The sequence below is a fragment of the Heterocephalus glaber genome, unplaced genomic scaffold, assembly GCF_053883595.1.
Source record: "Heterocephalus glaber isolate CG9 unplaced genomic scaffold, H.glaber_assembly_v1.0 deba00001442, whole genome shotgun sequence".
NCBI lineage: Eukaryota > Metazoa > Chordata > Mammalia > Rodentia > Bathyergidae > Heterocephalus > Heterocephalus glaber.
In genome coordinates this window covers 56,487,346-56,504,889 of record NW_028258296.1, presented here as the reverse complement: position 1 = coordinate 56,504,889, position 17,544 = coordinate 56,487,346, and the positions used below count along the sequence as shown (strand labels likewise).

Genomic DNA, 17,544 nt, shown 5'->3' with positions numbered 1-17,544 from the left:
AAATTACTGGAGTAATTTAGCTGGAAACCATGTTCCTAAACAGAGCGGTCTACTATAACAAAACCATGTATGTGGATGCATATGTATTTAAGTTGCAGATGTGTCTTCCTTCTTTCTCACATAATCCAGGTAGAAATTACATGCGCTGGGGAAGAAAAGCTGACTGATGGTACCAAGTTGTAGATAAGGCAAAGAAGCTCTGGGGTGCTACTGCACAGTGGGCTGACGAGAGATTACAACAATGTACTGCACATCTCAGAAAGTTAGAAGAAAGGGTTTTGAATGTTTCAACATAAGGAAAGAAAAATATTTGAGGAAACAGATGCTTACCTTGATTTAAACATTATACAATGTATACATGTATTGAAACAGCACATGGTACCCCATAAATATGTGTAGCTTTTTATGTCTTTGGGTGTCATTTTGAAAACAAATATAGGGGGCCTGATGATGCACACTTATAGTCCTAGCACTCAGGAGGCTGAGGCAGGAGGATCATAGCAAGTTTGAGGCCAACCTGGGCTACACAGTGAGTTCAAGGCCAGCCTGCATTATATAGTGAGCTGTCTCCAAAAACCCCAAAAACAACAAAAAGTAAACTGGGCATGATGGCACATGCCTGTAATTCCAGGACTTCGTAAGGCTGAGGCAGGAGGACTGCAAGTTTGAGCCCAGCCTGGGCAATTCAGTGACATAGCCAGACCCCATCTCAAAATTAAAAAAAAAAAATTTTTTTAAAGGCTGGGGACAGGGCTGGGGATTTAGCTCAGTGGTTCTGCCACCTGCTTCATAAGTGCAAAGTCCTGAGTTCAATCCCCAGTACCAAAAAAAAAAGGTTGGGGACATAGCTCAGTATAAAGGCCCTGGGTTCAATCTCCAGCAATCCCTTCTCAAAAAGAAAAGAAAAAAAAAAAGACAATGTGGGCTGGGGATTAAGCTCAGTGGTTCCGCTGCCTGCCTCGCAAGCCCAAGGACCCAAGTTCGATCCCCGGTACCAAAAAAAAAAAAAAAAAAAAAGACAATGAGTTTAATGGGGGAAAAAAGGACCTTGTAGGGAAATGGAGAATAAAAAAGATTTTCAGGAAAATAATAATGAGAAAAAAGACCTGAGCAGCAGTAAGCTTCTAGTTACAGTTAAATATGTGGCTAAAGCCTGTGAGTATGGGAGTAGGTGCAGCTTTTTTGTTTTTGTTTTGTCTTGTTTTTGGTACCAGGGATCGAACTCAGGTCCTTGTGCTTTCGAGACAGGCAGTGGAACCAATGAGCTAAATCCCTGGCCCAGTATGGGAGCAGGTGAAGAAGGATAGGATGAAATTTTAATAGTTTAAAACACCGAAAACTCCCCTGCTCCCTCTACTCAGTCTCCACTGCTTACAATTTTCGGAGCGAGGCCCTGACTCACCTCTGCTGCCCCCCTCCCCACAGTGTCCCGTGAGCTGTGCGTCTCCTCAAACCCATTCTTCACACCATGGCTGTCCTTCCTCGCATTGCCCTCCCGAGTTTCTTGATATCCTACACTGAGTTGTCATTTGTCTACATGTTGATTTTCCATGTAAGCCTAACAATTTTGGGGAGCACAAGTGACATATGAATACATGTAGAAGTTTTATTTTTTATTTTTATGTTTTTGGTTTTTTGAGACAGGGTCTCGCTATGTAGCCGAGGCTGGCCTCGAACTCGTGGCCATCCTCCTGCTTCAGCCTCCCGGGTGCTGGGTTTACAGGCGTGTGCCACCATGCCTGGCTCTTTGTAGAAGTTTTAAACAGCAAACATGAACTTTAAGTTTTCCTCAACTCTTTTCTCCGTTACTTTTTCCAGAGATAACAATCTGATCAACAAATATTTACTGAGTGCCTACTGTGAGAAGCTTCGAGTATGACAGCAATGAAAGTAAATAACAACAAAGAAAACCCTCTCATGGGATTTATATTCCAATGGAGGAGTAAGGAAGATAAATAAAATTAGTAGGGGAAATACAATAAACTAATACAATGATAATGAGGTAGAAAGTATCCCACTGTACCAAGACACCGAGGGACAAGGAAGCCAAGCTCTTCCATGGCGGAAGTGAGAGTTGGGATACAACGCCAGGCAATCCTGCTTCAGTTTGTTTTCTTAACTATGGAGATGACCCATTTTATTTATCTTCCTTACTCCCTTCTCTCTCTAGATATGAAAGAGGAATCAAGAAAACACTGAGGTTTGATCTAAGCAACTTGAAGAAGAATGGATGTGCTGCTATCTGGGATGGGAAGTCTAAGATGGGAAGCATGTTTAGGAAGACAGTTCAGAAGATTTTGGTTTTCTGTTGTCTTTCTACAATGTGTTAGATAAGAAAAACGCTACGGAGAAAGATAAAGCAGGCTTAAAGAAGGAGAATTGGAGATGGTGGTAGTGGTGTGAGATTTTAAACCCAGTGTGCTCAAGAAGGCTTGCTGGCTGTTGTAGGATTTTGGTTCTTACTTTGGGTAAGATAAGGGATTTCTGGAAGGTTTTGTGCAGAATGTGACTTATATTTTCACAGGATCACTGGCGCTATCTGGAGAAGAGACTGTCGGGAAACAAAGGTGAGGCAGTTATAAAATCCTGCTGCAAAATGATGGTGCCACGGACCCAGGTTGTAGTACTGACAGGGTGTTTGAGAATGGACCTATTTTGAAGGGAAGGATTGCAGGATTTACTGATAAATCATGAGGCAGAGGTGACAGAAAGAGGGGAGTCAAGAAAATACCAAGATTTAGCAGCTCAGAGAGTGGATGTGCCACTAACTGAGACAGAATGTCTAAGATGGGAAGCATATTTAGGAAGAAAGAGTGGATTTTGGTGCATGAGTGCATGTGTGTGTTATGTGTGTTTTGTGCATCCTAGGAGTGAAACCCAGGGCCTTGGGCATGCTAGGCAAACACTCTACTACTGCAGTATATAATACCCCAGCCCCCAAAATTTGTTTTTGATCATGTAAAGTACAGATGTTTATCAGACATTCAAGTACAAATGTCAAGGAGACAGTTGGATATATATGTCTGAAGTCTGGAGAAGTTCAGACTAGAAAGAGATTCTCACTGGGGGGCTGACTTTACTCCCAGGGGATATTTGTCAGAGTTTGGAGATATTTTTAATTGTCATAATTGGTGGAGTGCTACTGGTCCTGGTGGGTAGAGAGAGGCAGGAGATATTGCTAAGCATTCTATAATGCAAAGATAGTTCTCCACAGCAAAGATTATCTAGACCAAAATAGCAGTAGTGTTAAGGTTAAGACATTGGACTAAAGACAGAAATTTGGGAGTTGGCGGTGGGCCAGATGATACAGTCAGGGAGAAGGTGTAGAGATGAACAGTGATGGTCTAAGACTGAGTCCCAGAGATTCTAAAAACAGGAGAAAACAGCAGACTGAGACAGAGAATGAACGGCCACTGAGGGCAGGGGGCGGGAGAGGAGAGTTCCTGGAAGCTAAGTGGCAAAACAAAACTTCAGGGATTAGGGATGTGGCTTAGTGGCAGAGGGCTTGTACAGCATACATGAGCCCTGGGGTTCACATCCCTGCACAAAAAGAAAGGAGAGAGAGGGTGGGGTGGGGAGACGGAGAGAGAACTGACTGTGCAATGTGGCCTATAGGTCAAGTACAATGAGGTCTAAGTTGACGCTGGGTTCAGCCATTTGGAGGTCCCTGGGGACAGCAAAAGCAATTTTGGGGAGCAGAGTAAAAGCCTGAATGGAGTGCTTTAGGGGGCTATGAGGGTGTAGCAGAACATACGAAGAGAGAAATTAGAGACGGTGTGTAAGGAAGTCTTGGAGTTTCAATCCCCAGCACCAAAAAAAAAAAAAAGAACAAGTCTTGGAGAATTCTACTACAAAAGAGAACAGAGGCTGGCATGGTGGCACATGTCTGTAATCCTAGACTCAGGAGGCTGAGGCAGGAGGACCCCCGTGAGTTCAAGGTTCAAGGTCAGCCTGGGCTACATAATGAGTTCAAGGCCAACGTGAACTACAAAGCGAGACCCTGTCTGAAAGAAAGAAAGAAAGGAAGAAAGGAAGAAAGAAAGAAAAAAAAATGGAGGGGGTGGGGTGTGGTTCAGTGGAAGAGTGAATGCTTTAGGATGCCCAAGGCCCTGGATTCAGTAATCACACACAGCATGGATATAGAAAGGAGATTAAGGGCCCGGGATTTAGCTCAGTGGTTCCGCCACCCACCACCTGCCTTGCAAGCACAAGGTTCCGAGTTTGATCCCGGGTCCCCCTCCCCCCAAAAAGAAAGGAGATTAAGAGAGGGGCATTTAAAGATGGGGAAAATGGCTGCATGTTTCTATGCTTCTGTGAATGACCCACTAGCCAGGGAAACGACTGAGGAAGGAAAGAGGACCAAGTGCTGTCAGGAGAAAGTGACAGGGATAGAAGCTGAGGCTGGGGCTGGGGCTACCTCAGCGGAGAGCACCACCCACTGTGACAGGATGCAGGCAGCGGGTGGCGGCGCAGGGAGCTGTGGGAGTTCTTTTTAATGGCTTCTCTCCCCAGTTATTTCCTTCTTCACATAGGTACCCCTTGTATAAAGTAGATGTTGAATTAAGTTTGTTGAATACATGAGAAACATATCTTTTAAATAAAATCCTCATTTAGATGTCACACATTATTCTAAATGTTTCCTAAATATCCAACAGGAATTTTATTAGGCACAAAGGAAAAGGGCAGTATTCAACATCTGTGTCAGAAAATACTGGGAATCTCACACACACAGATCATCCTGCTCCTCGCTGGACACATGCCTTACCATGAAGAACTTACCATTATTCCTCAAATGTGCCACACACCCCACCCTGGCCCCCGTCCTTAATTATGCTGTTTCCTTGGCCTTGCTTGTTCTTTCTTCCCATGGAAAGCCTGCTTATCCTCTAAGGCCTTGCCCTCCTCTGTGAAGCATTTCCTAATTACTCCGTAAGGATTATTTCTAGTTAGGAAACATTTTATTTAACTTATATATATTGACACTTCTCCAAGTTTTCTTAAACCTAAGAACCCCTAGGAGCAGAACAGAATACATTTATCAGTCCTGGAGGTGTAGCCTGGATTAGTAAACCAGCTTACATCTTTTGAGTTCTACTACTGTTTTAAAAGGCAAAAGATTTATACAATCTGAAGAGAAAGCAGAGTATTCCACTATTGTTTTAAAAATGTGTAATTTTGTTATGAAAGGACTTTTAAAAATTTGACAAAAACATATTTAAGAATACCTATTACTTCAATTGTGTAATTTTTGCTGCACATTCTTCAAATTATAATTCAAATTATAATAAAATGGACATTCTGAAAGATGTGTCGTGTTTATTTTGTGCCTTTGTGTGTCCCTCGGACTAATCATATCCTAATTTGAGAAATATGGACTTGTTTGATGCTCTCAGTAGACATAAGATTAGGCACACTGTAGCTATTTTTATATTTTAGTTGCAGCTTTGAAAAGTAGCTCAACAAATATTTTCCCTTTGCTCTCAAACAATATAATTATAATATTCTGTCAATTCTCTTGGCTCACAATTCTTCTGCCCCTTGAGAGGAGTAAAAAACAAAAGAAAAAAACCGTGTCTACAGACAGGTGAATATAGAAGTAAACTGTGGTATGTCCACATAATAAAATGTTACATACCACAGAAAGAGGAATAAATTGACATGTAACAATAGATAAATCTTAGAAGCAATGTTTACTGAAAAATATATGATAACATTTTTATAAAGTTCAAGAACAAGCAAACCTAAATAATATATTATTTAGAAATATATAGATGATTGATAAAAATGTAATTTTCCTCCACCAAAATGTTGGACAGTGCTTACTTGTGGGGAGATAAGGGATGTAACTAGTGAGGAACACATGGATAGATCTATGTTACTGGCAGTTTTCTAGTCCTTGAGTTAGGCAAACAGTTGGTTCAAGGGTATTCATGGTATCATTATGCTTTGTAATTTACATATTATATATCTTCTTTTATAAATATCAAATAGTATATTAAAATCCAACCCTCCCACAAAGATTGAGTTTTTTTCGGTTTCTTAGAATCTTAAGCATGCTGATGTGAATTGTGATTTTTTCCAAGAGTTCTTCAAACTGAGTTGGCTACAAAACACTTTTATCTGCCAGGCATGGTAGCACATTCCCTGTAATCCCATGCCTGTAATCCCAGCACTCAGGAGGCTGAGGCAGGAGGATCGCCATGAGTTTGAGGCCAGCCTGGGCTACAAGGTCAGCCTGAACTACACAATGAGACCCTATCTCAAAAAACAACAAAAAATGGGGGGAAATCGATCAATATCAGTCACACAGAGGTCTGAAAGGGGGTTACTGTCTGAGAATAAGAAGAGCTTATAGATGTGCTTTCTTATCGATGGGAACATTCAAGACCTCATCAATTTGTCAGAGCAACCACAACTATGGGAATAGAATTGTGGTTACCAGAAAAAAAAACCCATAAAAAAAGCCCTAAATAACCCAGTTGTAGCAACCATGGAGGCTGAAGACTCCTTGCAAGTCTTTTAATTACAGAGGTACTGACTTCCACAGGTCTCAAAGAGAAAATTTTACATGAGGGTGAATGGAAATGGAACTACTAAATTTTTGTCTCTTCACAGAACACAGAGGTCATTTGGTATCTGTACTACCTTCATAGTAAATTTTACCACTCTCTTTATATGCTTCCTCTTGGGGTAATAATATAATTCTGCCCCTGAATCATGTTCTTAAAACACATGATTTGGATGTAAGGATGATGACAGAGACGGGGATGATTAATACCTACCATCTTTTTTCTCAGAACTGGGGATTGGACACAGGGACTTCAACTGAGGAACATCCCTGGCCCTTTCACTAAGCCCTAAGTTGCCAAGACTGAGGTTGAGCTTGGAATTCTCCTGCCTCAGCCTCCCAGAGTGCTGAGATTCCAGGCGTGCTCCACCACACCTGGCTACCCAATGTCTTTTTTTTTACTGTACTTTATTTCCCCTAAGTGTAAGTGTAGTAACAGCAGCAGCAGCTTTAACAAGAAGCATCTATGGAGTTCTTATTCTGCGCCAACCTTCTCTAAGCACGTTGTGTATGTTACATCATCTTATCATCACAACGGTGGTATGAAGGCGCCATTAGCACCTCTATTTTACTGCTGAAAATGCCGTCTCGAAAACGTTAAATAATTTGCCCAGGGCTGAAGATGGACATGTGGCAACACTGGGAGTGAAAAAAGGTAGCCAGGCACTGACACTTATGCTCTTAACTGGATGCCAGGCTGCCCCTTACAAGACCAAAAGGTGATTTCTAAATCACAGGTCCCACTTAAGGCCAGAAGCTCTAATGACAATCCTAGCGAAAGAACCTAAGTCCCAAAGGGCTCATTTTCATTCTGGGAAGGTAATACTGTTTTGGCAGAGGAATGACAACACAAGATTGTGCTAGGACAGTTAACTAGAAACTGCACTATATAAGTAATTCCAGCATCAAATCGATGATTTTTAAAAATTGGTAGAGTATTTTGCTATTTTTTCCTGATGATAAAAAACAGAAATACAGATGGTATAGGAAATAATGAAGCAAATGGATCTTTTTTGTCTCACTATACAGAGTTAGTGTGTTTAAGTTTTTTCTTCCATTTTTAAGTTTTTATTATTTCATCCAACAGGTCTTGAAACATGCAAGCAGTGTGTTGGATCTTACATCTACACAAAAAAGTGTATCTTACAAACTTGTGAGCGAGAATATTTTCCTATTATGTACCACTCACTCAAATCAGCTCAAGCAGAAGAAAAACATTTACACACCACACACTGGGGTGGGGAGCCGCTGTCACTGTGAGGAGAGATCAGTGCCCGATCCAGCCCAGTACTCAGCTGGGAAGCTCTTTGAAGCCACATAGTCTTTACCTCTCTCACTCTTTCTTTCTCAGTTGTCTCTGTAAGCTGCACACTGTTAATCTGTTTCCTCTTTGTCTGCATCCGTGCTGAAGTAAACTGCTTTTTTATTTTTTTGGTACCGGGGATCGAACTCGGGACCTTGTGCTTGTGAGGCAGGTGGCGGCACCACTGAGCTAAATCCCCAGCCTCAAGTAAACTGCTTTTAAATCAACCTTCCTCATACAAACTGATGGTTTTTTAGCTTAAGTGTATTTTTAAGAATAAGCAGCAGCAAAGCTCACAGGCATGGTGTGAAGGTATGAATACACGTCTAGGTATTTATACCACAAAGGTATAAAGGTAAAATATTTCTCCGTGGCAATTTGGTAATCTTCCATCTTAGAAGTGCTGATGCCCTCTGATGCAGCAATTGCATCACAACATTGCTAACACATGAATTTGAGCTTCAATTCCAGCTTTCCACTTCCTGGCTATATGGTCTAATGCAAATTAACTCAGTATCACCATATAGTTTTTCATTTGGAAATTGGGATCGCAATAATCTGAAGTAAGCAGACTGTCTGGCATATAGCATATGCTCAAAATTATCTTAAGTGAACAACTGGAAAAGCACATATATGTATATATATGTTTATTTCAGCATTGCTTATAAAATGAAAAATTACAAAGAACTAATATCAAAAAATACTTATTTTGTTTACCCCTGTATATCCAATCTTAAGATAACTCCTGGAATACAGCGAGTAATAAGTATTTGTTGAATGAATAAAAAATGTAGGATTGGTTAAATTATGGCACAAACAAGAAAATGTGATTCAGTCACTGAAAACAAAACAGATAAGTATTTTCCATGGAAGCATATGTATAGTATATTTTCTTTTATTTAAAAAATATATGTGTACCCATTGATAGACAAAGTCTAAAAGATGATGGATCAGGATACTGACAACATTCCTTTGCCTAGTCCTATTTATGTTTTTTTGTTTGTTTGTTTTCTGGGGTTTTTCTGGTACCGGGGATTGAACTCGGGACCTTGCGCTTTCGAGGCAGGCAGTGGAATCACTGAGCTAAATCCCCAGCCCTGCCTGGTCCTATTTAATTTTTTCCTACGAGGATTATGTATTGATTTTTAATGACAAACTATTTTTTTTTTTGAGACAGGGTCTTGCTATACAGTTGAGACAATCTTCCTTCCTCAGGCTCCCTAATGCTTGGATAACAGGTGTGTGCCACCATGCCCAGCAGTGACAAACTAATTTAATTTTAAAAAGTGTCATAGTGCATAAATAAATTAGAATCATGAGACACAACTAGGTTTGGATCCTGGGTTAAATAATTCAATTTTAAAAGAAGGTTATTAGAGTTATTCACTCTACGTTCATTTTCCTATTAAGAATTAATATCTTACAGGTATAGAACATGTTTTTATCTTTCTAGCACCTTGAACAAAACCTCACACGCAATCAGCACTCCATAAATGCTTGTCAGTCACAGGTGAGCTATTCCATCACAGCTTTTGCAGTGGTGTCTAACACTTTGGTCACAGGAGGGAAAAGCTCCCAAAGAAAATTTCTACAAAAAAGGTGCTGGTTCTAGCAGTGTAAAAATGATCTTGGAATGCTCATGAGTGAAGAAGAGTGCTCTCTAGATTCCTTTCTCTTTGAAATGCAAATTCTGTCACAGTATCCTAATTTTTCTGTAAATAATTCAGAGACAGAACCAACTTGTGGTTACGGGAGAAGGTCCAAGTTTCTACTGTTACTTGTTTAGGTAGAAATCTATGAAGTACAGAACCTGCTGGTAATGTGAATTGGTCCCTTCCCAGCTTCAAATACATACACTCAACTGTCTTCTGAGCCCTTCACTGCATCCTCCACAAAAAGCATGACTATCCCTGACTCACTGTCACAGTTAAATTATCAACCTTAGGCATCATTTCAGATAGTGTTGAAATTAATAGCTGTCACTAATTAATCAACTTAATAATTTTTATTTAAAGAGCAACACTGTCTCTAAAATCTTAATCTTTTAATGATGAGAAATCTTTAAATTTATATTATTTAGTTATTGTAGTACTGGAGATTGAATGCTCTACCCGTAAGCAACATCCCCAGGGCTCTATTTATTTTGAGACAGGGTCTCAGGTATGATACTACTGCCTCCTGGGTATCTGGGACTATAGGTGTGCACTACCATGCCCAGCACTTCAATATTTTTTCCCCTACTTTGCCTTATAGTATTTCTTAGCAGGCAGAAAGCCTCATTTTGCCCATTGGGTAAATATATTTTGCTTACCTTATAAGTGACACTTTAAAACAAGGAATTAGGGCCGGGGATTTAGCTCAGTGGTTCCGTCACCTGCCTCGCAAGCGCAAGGTCCCGAGTTTGATCCCCGGTACCAGAAAAAAAAAAAAAAGAATTGACCGATAAAACAAGGAATTGAAGGAAATCATAGCTAGGCAAATCTTCCTAAAATGTTATTTCAACTGAGTACCCACACCAGATATACTGTGTTCAGTATATTTCAGCTTTACCACTTACTAGCTTTATGACTTTGGGCAAGGTATTTAATATCTTTAATAATTGTTCCCTCACCTGAAAAATGAGGTTTACAACAATAATAAAAATATCTAGTCCAGTTGTGTTGGTGCACGCCTGTGATCCCAGCCTTTGGGGAGACCAAGACAGGTGGGATTGCCCATCCTAGCCCAGCCTGAGCAATTTAGAGACTTCATGAGACCCTGTCTTAAAAAAACAAAAACAAAAACAAAAGAAAATGGAAAAAGAGCTGGGGATGTAGCTCAGTGCAAAGGCCCTGCGTTCAACCCCCAATACTGAAAGAAAAAAATCTACCTAATTGGGTTGTTACAATTAAAACAAAATTGAATGAGTAAAGCAAGTCACAAATGTTAGTTGCACAGAAATTTAGAATGTTCTAGTAGCCACATTAAAAAAGTAAAATTAAATGGGGAAAGTTAATTTTAATAGCATATATCCAAAATAGCATTTTAATATGTAACCCACCTTGAAAAAATTGAGCATTTTTTTGTACTAAGTCTTTGAAATCCAAGAAGTATTTTATACTTGTAGCATATCTCAGATTAGACTAGCCACACTTGCTATTGAATAGCTACATGTGAATGGAGACTACTGTACTGGACAGCTTAAGTATAAAATATTAAAACAATGTCTGGGACATAGAATGTGCTCCATAAATTTTAGTTTTCAGTACCATCATAACTCCTTTTGGGAACTGCTGTAGCTCAGTGTTTCTCAAAGTGCGTGCCTTTTAACATCAGCTGGTATCAGGTGGTTCTGGGACAGAGTATTAAACAACTTTGAATCACATAGTGAGAAAAGTATGTTTTGTTTTTAGAACAATTTTAACATTTTAATTTTTTCTCAATTTCTGGGATTAAACCAAACTGAAGCCAACCCCGTGAGCCCCACGGTGAAGCTGTGTGGAGGCGCACAGCCATCCTGGTGTCTGCAAAGGTTTGTGGTGCTGGGGCCCAGCTTAGACCAGGCAGCCAGGCCTGGGGCCTCAGGACGGCAGGTGACTTGGCTGGAATCTTTTTTTGTGTTGGAGCCCCAGGGCCCCGGCTATCAGCCTCTGGGCCACTGTGGCTATCAGCCTCCGGGCCACTGTGGCTATCAGCCTCCGGGCCACTGTTGCATTAGTCTGTGGCCTCTCCTTCACCACCTGCAGGACCTCTGACTGCTCAGTTTCCTGGTCAGGGCTTCAGCAGCTGAACCAGGCAGGGCAAGATGGGATGCATGTCATCCACCCACGGATCTTGAGCCTTTGTCCTGGAACTTGGAGAAAGCTGCCAGCAGTTCCTTGTCTTGAGCGCTGGTTCAAAGACACAGATCTCCACCACATGGGCCAGGTCCTTCTCCCCTGGGAGCTCCTCTGAGAAACACATCCAGTGAGATCTTCTCCATCTGAATCTCCTATCAGGCTGGCTGTGATTGCTTGCAGCAGCTCCCTCTAGTCATCCTTGGAGCAGCTGTGGGTCCCTCTTCCTCCTGGACCTTCTTCTTTTTGTCCACTAGGCTTTGCTTCAGCTGACTTGCACCAGTCTTCCAGGTTAGCTCCGGCTGGACCTCAGCTGTGTGGCTCTCTCCACCCTGCATCCCCTCCCTGGGTGTCCTCAGGCTCTGGGGGCTCAGTGCTAGCTCGCTGGAGCTGTGGATCATTCTCAAAGCTTTGGGCTGGGCCTCCAGGTCCTCTGTTCCCTGAATCATCAACACGAGGAGTTCTTCATCAGTGTTGGGGTCCCCAGCACCAGCATTTCCAGCTCTTCCAAGCCCCACCAGCTGGGGTCTCTCCCTCAAGCCTCCGGGTAGAGGTCCCTGTCTCATCTCCTTGCCTGTGGCACAGCACCCAGAGCACATACAAAGGCTGGTCTGGCTTGTGTCCACGATGTCACTGGCCAGCCTGTGAACCTCAGGGACCAGCACCCACCCCCTGGTTTGCAGTGGGCCGAGAAACACGGTACTTGCCCGGGGTGGTGGGGAGGCAGGAGGGTGGCAGGCGCCATCTGAACTCAGTATCCTGATGTCCAGGTGACGGATGACCCTCCTCCTCCTCCTGCCCTCCCCATAGAGAAGCTGCTCAAGAGATCAAACTTCTCTGCTGTTCTGTGGATCGGGTACCACAGGCGACTGCAGAGCGGGGGGAAAGCAAAACCTCCGACGGCTGCTTCTGCACCAGGATGTGGTGTAGCTCCTCCTGCGCATAGTGGACAAAGCCATTCTCAGCTGACACCATCCAAGCAGAGAAGGGCCAGGGTGACAGGTGAAAGAGCCAGGGCCACCATATGCCTCGCCATCGCTGTTGGGGTCCTCAGGGAAAACTATGGTTTGTTTTTTTAAAAAGTTGTCTTTTTATCTTTCCGACTATATCAAGAAGTACTGGTTTTGTATACACTGCTTTGCTTTTTTACATTTTAATTTTTTAGAGCTATAATTCATAGACAATAAAATTCACAGATTTTAAGGGTATCATTTGATAAGTCTGACTAATACAGCTGAGTTACCACCTCCTCAATCAAGAAATAGGACATTTCCATCATGCAAACAAGAGCTTCTTAAAAATCAAGAAACAAACAAAACCCAACAAAAGCCATGATGCCAATCTCATACCTTTGAAAACATAATGCCAAAATGCTTTTACATTCCTACTAACCTTACTGGAGACTGCCACACTGCATACTTATATAAGGAAATAATCAGAGATGTGGACAAGGATTTATCAAGATTTTTGTTTGTTTGTTTTGTTTTTGGTACCAGGGATTGAACTCGGGTCCTTGCTCTTGTTCAGCAAGCGGCGAAACCACTGAGCTAAGTTCCTGGGCCCTAAAGACACATTCTTAAATTGAAATTATAATCATTAAGATTTTTTTTGTACTGGGGATCGAACTCAGGACCTTGTGCTTGCCAGGCAGGTGCGCTGCCACTGAACTACATCCCCAGCCCTCATTAATATTACTTTAAAGAATTTTTAATATCATGGGAAATGTTCTTAATATCATTAAAAGAAAAACATAAAAAACTATATATATAATGTGATCCTAATTATGCCAAAACCAAAACATAAACAAGACCCAAAAAACTTTAGGTAAAGAAAAAAAATTGGAAGGAAATAAGCCAAATATTATTAACAGTGGTTATCTCTGAGTTGTAATGTTATGATTTTTACTTTTATAGTTTATGAGCATAAATTAATACTTGATGGGGGAATGCCTATTTATGTTTGCCGACCTTATATATCTTTGTGAGTTAGAGAGAAAACAAAAAATGAAATCATTAAGTATTATTTTATAATTAATGAGACTTAACTGAGTCCAATTTATTTTAATTTAATATAGAAAACCTACTAGGTGCAGTTATTAGTATTTTGTTTTCCTAGTTCTGGCTAAATATCCAGACTTTTTCATTTTTTATTTTGAGACAAGGTTTTGCTAAGTTGCTAAGGTGCCCTGGAAGGGCTGGAACTTGCAATCCTCCTGCTTCAGGCTCCCACAGTGCTGGGGTCACAGGCATGCACCACCACGTCCAGCTTACGTGCAGTAATTATTACTTGAATCTGGTAGTAAAAGCATTGCGGATTTGGGGTCACCTTCTAGCAGGATACATTGTTGTCTCTGTCAAAAAGTTAGAAAGTATTGAATTGGCCCTGGTTTGGGTGCCAGCATGGGGGCGGGGAGGACTGAACTGGCCTTACTGGAGACTAAAGTGCAGAAGTGCTGCTTAGGCACAGCTGGCTGATGCACCCGTGCCCACCTGGTGAAACTTTTAGAGCTTTCAACGATACAGCAGCCCACTGCAGCACGTGCTACAGGTTCGCTGCCACTGACCTAGCCTCTTCCTTTCCACTTCTAGCCTGAATCCCATGAAGACAGGGATTTTATTCTATTAGGAGGACAATTCCATCTATATGGATCAGGTTCTTGGCTGCTCAGCTCACACAGCTAACTTAAAGTGTCAATTGCTGCCAGCTGGGACTAGAACTCTTTAATATTGACTGACTTGTGAAGTGATAAGACAGGCCAGATCAAAACCCTAACCAAGATGCTTATTTATTTGCAAGGGAGAATCATGTGCTCCAGAAACAGAATGAGAATATGGTTCAGTTTATTGCAGGTGGATAAATGCTGTAATGACTACGGTTTAACTACACCTATGAATTTGCACTTTTATAATAAACAAATGTTCATTTTGGTGGATAATCTTCGTTCACATTAGCTCTGATAGCCAAGGGATACTCTAAAACACAAGGCAGGTATCATGGCTTTGCTTAAAACCCTACAACACACACAGATACTTATACATAAATGTTTTTAGCAGTGTTGTTCATCACAGCCTCTTAGGGAGGGCTTCCTACTATTCTGAGGAGTGTGACCTGCACCACTGTCCCCAAGCACTATCAAGTTCATGTTACCCTGTTCTACATTTCCTGTCGTGTATATCACCTTCTGATTTATCATGAAATGTATTTATTTAAGTTTATTACTTATTTCTGTCTCTCCTTGTATTCAAATGAAAGCTGCAGAAGGGCCAGGATCATTATTTTCTTCATAGAGGTATCCCAATGCCCAGGAAATATTTGAGTGAATGAACTACTGATTGTGTGTTGTTCTCATGTGTTCAATAAATATTTGCCTATTCTATAAACCCATAAGAAGGGCACTGCTGAGACAGGAGATGACAGCTTGTGCCTCACAAGCCTGTCTGGGCTCCCAAGATATACAGAACTAACTGCTTGGGGTCAGCACTTGGCCGTGGTCAGTATGCTGCAGAATCTATTACCTATTCCATTTTTGCCGCAGTTCTTTGGCAAGAAAGCATGAAAGTTATACCTTTAAAGAGGGCTCTGTAATCAGTTACTATCTTTTATTTCCTTGTATTTTGTTATACACAAAGGAAAAGGGAAAGCAATACAAAATTCATATTAAACTTCATATGGCTGCAGAAATATTGACTGCTTCTCTTTATTCAAAAAGTAATTTTATTAAGAATATTACTGGGGCAGGGGATTTAGCTCAGTGGTTTTGTCACCTGCTGCGCAAGTGCAAGGACCCAAGTTCAATCCCCAGTACCAAAAAAAAAAAAAAGAATATTACTAAGAAGGTAAAATTATCTTCTGCAAATTCCTTGGTATCTTAGCAGCAAATATATACCTTCTATTTTAAATGATGTTTAAATCTAAACAAAAGTAATCACAATTACACCTAATCAAAGCAGGCCCTAGAGAAACACATCATAAAACTACAGAATGTCTGCATATACAAAACTCTCATTATAGCCCAGGCTTGGATTAATAAAAAAATTACCTCAAAAGAACTATCTTAAAGAAACAAGTTACTTAAAAAAGAGCTGCTCAAATTATAACTTTGAGTGGCACCTTGAATTTCAGCTTAAACTAATGTATATTTCCTTTTAAGATCTAAGGAACATGCATCCTCAGGTACCTTCTGGCTTAAGATGAAGAAACGAATGTAAAAGCCCTTTTCTTTCACCAAAAATTATCTTCATTTTTGGAAATATACCAGAGAGGAAAGGAAAGAATTGCTTACTTTTGTAGTACAATCTTGATGTATATTAGAAATGGAAGGTATGTCAGGACAAAGGTTGTTGAAATTATTTACACTGGGAATAAGGATACCTGTAATTTTCTGGAATGCAAGGGACCAATTTTGACCCATTTACCCACTGTATTGAGTAACTTACTCAAAATCACACACTGTGGTGGCTTATGTGAGTTTTACTAAGCAGTGGTTTTGAGTTGTTGTTTGTTTTGTTTTGTATTTTGAGACAATGTCTCGCTATATATCTCAGGCTAGTCTTGAACTATTTAGTCCAGGCTGGCCTCAAACTTGTGGCGATTCTCCCCTCTCAGCCTCCCAAGTGCTGGGACTATAGGCGTGTACCACCACACCTGGCTTGGTTTTGAGATTTGATTGCAGAATAAAATCTGCAGTGATCTCATATTTTGTTTAAGAGTTGTAAAGATCAGGGAAATCAAGTGATCTGTATCCCAGAAATATCTCAGACAAGCATTTCCCACACTGGAGAAGTGACATGAAGCTACAAAGACTCAGTAGGAAATATTAACTCTCAAAAGGCTTATTTAAGAGTCAATTAATCTTCAAATTTTGACTTTAGTGCCTTTTTTTTTTTTTTGGCACTAGGGATTGAACTCAGGACCTTGTGCTTTCGAGACAGGTGGCGGCACCACTGAGCTAAATCCCCAGCCCACTTTAGTGCCTATTTTAAAGCATATGACTAAATAGGCTTCAGAGAACTCATTTGGATCAAGAAGATAAAATTCTGCATTAACAGCAAGCAATAAACAAAAGCTTTTGAACTTAAATTACTAAATATTATTTAAAGAACACATACACACAGAGCCCAGTTAATACTCAAGAAAGAAATGAAGGGCCAGAGATTTAGCTCAGTAGCACCACGCCTGCCTTGTAAGCACAAGGTCCTGAGTTTGATCCTGGTATTGAAAGAGAGAGAGAGAGAGAGAGAAAGAGAGAAAGAGAGAGAGAGAGAGAGAGAAAGAAAGAGAATTGAAGCAGGGCTCAGTGACACATGCCTGTTATCACAGCTACTCAGAAGGCTGAGGGGGGAGGATAGAAAGTTTGAGCCCAGCCTGTGCAACTTAATGAGATCCTGACTTAAAAACAGAATTAAAAGAAAGGGCAGAGGGGGTAAATCAGTGGTAGAGTGCTTACCTAGCATGTTTGAGGCACTGGGTTCAATACAACACAACAAAACAAACAGCAACAATAACAAAACAAGCTGGATATGATGGTACATGGTTGTAACCTCAGCAATCTGGAAGGCTGAGGCAGGAGGACTGCAAGTTTGAACCCAGCTTGGACAATTTATTGACTTGGCGAGACTCTGTCTCAAAAAATAAAAAGGGGGGGCTGGGGATTTAGCTCAGTGGCACTGCACCTGCCTTGCGAACGCAAGGTTGTGAGTTTGATCCCCGGTACCAAATAAATAAATAAATAAATAAAATAAAAAATAAAAAGGGGTAGGAAAATAGTTCAGAGTGAGGGCCCTGGATACAATCCCTAGTTCTGAAAAAGGAAAAGAAAGAAAGAAAGAAAGAAAGAAAAGAGAGAGAAAGGCACTGTG

General features: G+C 40.9%; 1 protein-coding gene, 1 long non-coding RNA gene and 1 pseudogene across 2 annotated transcripts in view; 1 reads left to right on the top strand and 2 right to left on the bottom strand.

The window, feature by feature from the left end:
- The window catches only part of LOC110351014 (uncharacterized), an 81,884-nt gene extending 76,584 nt beyond the window's left edge, over positions 1-5,300 (top strand). The window contains exons 3-4 of the long non-coding RNA XR_015452096.1: positions 2,525-2,567; positions 4,656-5,300. This is a non-coding gene — a long non-coding RNA (uncharacterized LOC110351014). The remainder of the gene's footprint in view (positions 1-2,524; positions 2,568-4,655) is intronic.
- The window catches only part of Vps45 (vacuolar protein sorting 45 homolog), a 67,083-nt gene that overhangs the window by 4,131 nt on the left and 45,408 nt on the right, over positions 1-17,544 (bottom strand). The gene's annotated exons all lie outside the window — the stretch shown is intronic.
- Positions 11,295-12,910, bottom strand: LOC110351011 (R3H and coiled-coil domain-containing protein 1 pseudogene; annotated as a pseudogene).